The sequence below is a fragment of the Gossypium hirsutum genome, chromosome A11 (genome assembly GCF_007990345.1).
Source record: "Gossypium hirsutum isolate 1008001.06 chromosome A11, Gossypium_hirsutum_v2.1, whole genome shotgun sequence".
Classification (NCBI taxonomy): domain Eukaryota; kingdom Viridiplantae; phylum Streptophyta; class Magnoliopsida; order Malvales; family Malvaceae; genus Gossypium; species Gossypium hirsutum.
The window spans coordinates 52,376,364-52,382,235 of NC_053434.1; the positions used below are offsets into that span (position 1 = coordinate 52,376,364).

The following is a 5,872-nucleotide window of genomic DNA, read 5'->3' on the forward strand; positions in this document are numbered from 1 at the left end:
ATTACTTATGCATTCATTAAGTTAGACAAGTCAAGTACATAATATCATATAAGGGCCAAACAAACATGGATAAGTATATTACAGTCTAAACTTTTATCTTACACATCATCATATACATATCATTCAATTATATATATCAATCCAAGCAATTTAATACATTTACTCAAGTTATACAAGCTTACCAATCATAATCATCCCAACCAATATACATGAATATTCATCTTATCAATATTTTGATAAGTTACTCAAACACATGCATTTGTTCAAATAAATCGATCATATACATCATGGAATTATCTATTAATCATAAATAAACTTATTTCACCATGTACACATTTCATGAATACTCATTCGCACCTTTCCAAGTTTCAGTTCGTCATGACTATACTTTACTCAAATATTTTAGCATCACGTTCAACATGATTGGTATAGCTCGGCTGGAGAGTACCTTTGTCTAAACAAAATGGCTCTCATACGCGTCGGGAGACATCACACTATTACGGATCGGTGACATGTATAGTTGGACTTTTACACATGCTAGATTAGTCCGAGAACCAACTAAACCATAGCTTTGATACCACTAAATGTAACGCCCCCGTACCCGAGACCATCGCCGGACTCTAGCACGAAGTGTTACTAAACTTAATTCATCAATTAAACAACTTAAACAACTTATTACCAACCATGCATGACAACCAAGCATATGCATATCACCAATATCAAACATAACATAAATAACTAGATTTATAAGTCAGAATCATTAGCTCACTAAAGACCAATATATTGACCAAATTATAATAACACATGTTATAAAATTAGGTCCCTATACATGCCACTCACTTGATAATTCTAGCATATGTGTTTATACTGTCAAGGTATTGGCTTGATAGTGTGATGCTACCTTCGACGGTCTCCAACCCTGAGCTAACCTGACAACACTAAAAGAAATGGAAAGGAGGGGGTAAGCTTTATTCTTAGTAAGCTCACATGAAATAATAATAAGCAATTTACTAACATGCTTCCCACAATAAAACTAAATCATTTGTACATTCACACATGTTCTGGTTAAGCTGATTTCTTAAGTAACAGTCACTAAATCATTTATATTTTGAGCTACGGAACTACAAATTAAGATCCGTAAATTTTTCCAAAAACTAGACTCATATATTTCCACCATAAATTTTCAGAATTTTTGGTCCAGCCAATAAGTACAGTTTATTATTCAAAATCTCCCCTATTTTGCTGTTTAATAGCTTCGACCTTTCTTTACTAAAATTTATTTATCTCATAGTAAAAAACTCGGATGATGTTCTCATTTTTTTTATTAAAATTAGACTCATACAAGATTCTAGGCATATAAATTATACCCCAAAATTATTTTTATATAATTTTTAACAATTTTTCGAAGTCAGAACAGGGGATCTCGAATTCATTCAGACACTGTCTCACAAGAATCCAAATATCACATAATATGGAATTCTTTTGGTTCCACTGTTTCTTTTATGTGAAAATAGACTCAATAAAATTTAATTACATATTTTATTTGAAATTTAATTTAACTTCCACAATTTTTGGTAAAATTTTCAAATTCATGCACTGCTACTGTCCAACACTGTTTTACTACTAAAGTTCACTTTTGCACAATTTCACTTAATCCATTCCATTTTACCGAGGTTCGCTCAAATATCGAGCATATTGCTCATAAATTTAAATAAACATATACTTGCACTTGTTCATCACATAATCACTTTCACATTTATTTTCACTTAATCGATTTCCCGTTGAACTCATCGGAATAATAACAGATACACAATTGCCTGCACATTTTCTCATTTCCACACTTGTAGCCGAAGCTATCTGGTACGCTTAGTAGCCTGCACTTAGTAATACACATGCAACCAATTATCCGGTACACATAGTAGCCTGCACTTAGTACTACACACGTGACCTCATAATAGCTCATTTGTATCGTTTCTATTCCGAAGGTTCAATCGGGAAATTCCTCACTTTTCAACATTTTATTAAATTGTTCGTAATCAATTTAAATTCATAATTTACATCAAATAACCATTTGATAGGCAGCCACATTTCATATGATATCAAAATATATTAACATAAAAAGAATCGATAAATTATTTATATACGAACTTACTCGAAGTGTCGATCTCACTATCCATAGTACCAATTGTCCATTCATAGTATAATAAGATACAACTCAAATATCAAATCAGCTTTAAAGAATTTACATAACATATATCACATATTTCATATATCACTTGTCATGTATCTTCATTTTCTTGCATTTCATGTAACATTCTTTCATGTCATATTTCCACATCATAAACACTATTCCATCAACTTTTCCAATATATTAAATCATAAAATATATGCAATAATAGTAAGAAATATAATTCAAACATAACATTGCATTATTATTATCATATGAACTTACCTCGATACAAAATATTAGCAATCGAGCCTATTCCTTATAAACTTTGTTTTTCCCTCGATCACGATTTAAATCTCGTTTCTCTTGATCTATAATACCAAATTAATTTATTTAATACATACATTCATCAAAACAGCCTTTAATACGAACTTTGGAAAAATTACCATTTTACCCCTAAACTTTTGCATAATTACACTTTAGCCCCTAGGCTCGGGAATTAAACTTCATCCCCTATTCTTATGTTTTATGACATGCTGATCATTTTCCCTTCTATGACAACATCAAATTCTCACTCTAACATGCACTTATGACTATTAGGTATTTTTACCAATTAAGCCCTTTTACTCGTTTCCACTTAAAACCGAGTAGCACAAGTTGTCTGACATAATTTAAAACCTCATATTCTATCATAAAACACCAAAATACACAAATTTCACCTATGGGTATTTTTCCAAATACGAACCCTAGGTTGAATTATTGCTAGCATAAGCTTAATCAAGTTACTGGGATTCCAAAAACGTAAAGAACTTGAAAAACGGGGCTAGAATGGACTTACTATTGAGCTTGGAAAGCTTGAAAACCATATCCATGGCTTCCCCCATGCTAATTTCGGCCTCCATATGGAGAAGATGACCATTTTGTGTTATTTTTCCCATTTTATTTCATTTAATATACAAATGACCAAAATGCCCTTACTACTAAACTTTCAAAAAAATTCTATCCACGTCCAATTTTTGTCCACAAACTTCAAAATGGTCTAATTAAAATTTAAGGACCTTTGATTTAAAAACTTATAACAATTAAACACTTCTAACATGTAAAACTCAACTTTTGCACTTTTTACAATTTAGTCCTTTTGACAAAATTGAGTGCCCAAACGTCGAAATTTTTGAACGAAATTTTCACGAAATCATTCCGTGAAATCGTAGACTATAAAAAAATAACAAAATGAAATTTTCCTCGTCGAATTTGTGGTCCCGAAACCACTATTTTGACTAAACCCAAAATCAGGATGTTACAACTTTTATTGCAATTTATTTTTTAGTTTAGTTTAATTCCACTTTTCTAACTTTTCTTTTATTTTCTGACAGGTTTTTCGAGTTTATGACCAGAAGAAACCTGTCAGGACCATTACTTTTTGATAGTGAGATCAATCGCACAGCTTGTAGAAACCGAAGAGAAATAAGGCGAAGCTTAAGATACACAGAAGAAGAGCAAGAGGGCGATATTCAAACCACAACCGAGGAGATGGCTGAAAATCAAGAAAATCCGCTACCTCCTGCGATTGCTGCTAATCTAGTAAATCAGAATCATGCTCCACGCACTGTGTATGATTATGCTAAACCGAATTTAACAGGAACTGAGTCAAGTATAGTTAGGCCTGCTATTGCTGCAGATAATTTTGAACTGAAACCTAACACGATTCAAATGATATAGCAATTTGTTCAGTTAGATGGTTTGCAGGATGAGGATCCAAACAATCACTTGGCAAATTTTCTAGAGTTTTGCGACACATTTAAAATCAATGGTGTTTCTGATGATGTCATTCGCCTTCGGTTGTTTTCCTTTTCATTGAGGAACAAAGCTAAACAGTGGTTGAACTCGTTATCACGAGGGTCAATCACTACTTGAGAGCAAATGACCGAGAAGTTTTTACTCAAATATTTTTCGCCGGCTAAAATGGCTAAATTAAGGAATGATATCTTTTCTTTTGTGCAGATGAATTTAGAAACACTATATGATGCATTGGAGAGATACAAGGACCTGTTGAGAAGGTGCCCTCACCATGGGTTACCACTCTGGCTACAGGTCCAAACTTTTCAGAATGGACGGAATCCTTCGACTAGACGAATGGTTGACACAGCCGCTGGTGGGACTATCAATAATAAGACACCTGAGGATGCTTATGAAATTATAGAAGAGATGTCATTGAATAATTATCAGTGGCAAGTCATGAGGACAAAGCCAACGAAAGTAGCCGACGTTTTTAACGTTGGTTTGGTCACCAAGCTCTCTAATCAAGTAGAACTTCTGATTACAAAAATTGACGGTTTTCTTGGTTCTTCACAGGTTCACCCAGTAATGCAATGCAATGCAAGTGAAAGAGGAACGAGCAATTCAGAATACCCACCTTATGAGAAATTAAATTATATGGGTAATAATCCTTGACCTCAAAATAATCCCTATAGCAATACTTACAATGCAGGATGGAGGAACCACCCAAATTTCTCATGGGGAGGTCAAGGGAATCAAAGACCACCACCACCTTACCAACAAGACAAAAAGCCAAACCTTGAGGAGATGCTAACAAAATTCATCTCGGTGTCAGAAACTCGTTTTCAGAATACTGAGACAGCACTTAAGAATCAACAAGCATAGATCCAAGGGCTCGAAACTCAGATAGGCCAGCTCACTAAATTGATATCTGAACGATCACAAGGTAGCCTACCGAATAACACTGAATCTAACCCAAAAGAGCAGCTCAATGTGATTATCGTTCAAGATGAGGAAGGGTTAGTTTCACCTGAACCAGAACCGAGGCAAGAAACTGTGGTAAATAAAGGTAAAGGTGAGATGGACCACAATGACCAAAAATAGGTAAGTAAAGAGTACAAACCACATGTACCATAGCCCAATGCGACAAGGAAAGACCACTCAAACGAACAATTCGGTAAATTCCTTAAACTATTAAAGAAATTACATATTAACTTACTATTTATTGAAGCACTTTCACAGACGCTAATCGCAGTCAACTTTTTAAAGGAGCTTTTAGAAAATAAGCGGAAGTTAGACGAGGCGTCGCATGTAGAGATAAATGCAGTTTGCTCAGCCATTCTACAGAATAAGATGGCCAACAAATTGAAAGACCCAGGGATTTTTACGATTCCTTGTTTAATTGGTAGCTTAGATGTTAATAATGCATTGGCTAATTTAGGGGCCAGTATCAATGTCATGCCTTACAAAATGTTTAAGCAACTAGGTCTTGGGAAACCCAAACAAACTAGGATGAGCATTCAATTAGCAGATAAAACAATCAGATTTCCTAGGGGTATTATTGAAAATGTACTCATTAAAATTGAAAATTTATATTTCCAATTGATTTCATTATTCTACACATAGAGGAGGATAGTAACGTGCCTTTAATTTTAGGGAGGCCGTTTTTAGCAACTGCTAGAACGATAATTGATGTTGGTACAGGTGAACTCACACTTTATATGGGTGATGAAACAATCACTCTTCAAGATCGTAATTCGAGTAAAACCTCAAAAATCAAAGGTGATTACATCAATCATACTACTAGTACTGATCATGTGGTGAAACCCTCTGTGCAGAAAACAGGTTCGAAGAGCACACATGAGCCTTGTTCAAGTAACAACATAGAACCCATCTATGAAGAACAAATGCTACAAATCGAGGAACTAG

The 5,872-nt window shown here is 34.1% G+C and overlaps 1 non-coding gene across 1 annotated transcript; it reads right to left on the reverse strand.

Annotated features, from left to right (window-relative positions):
- Positions 1-4,135: 4,135 nt before the first annotated feature.
- On the reverse strand, positions 4,136-4,242 carry LOC121210579 (small nucleolar RNA R71). Its single transcript, XR_005905694.1, has one exon. It is a non-coding gene; the product is annotated as a small nucleolar RNA R71 (small nucleolar RNA).
- Positions 4,243-5,872: the final 1,630 nt, after the last annotated feature.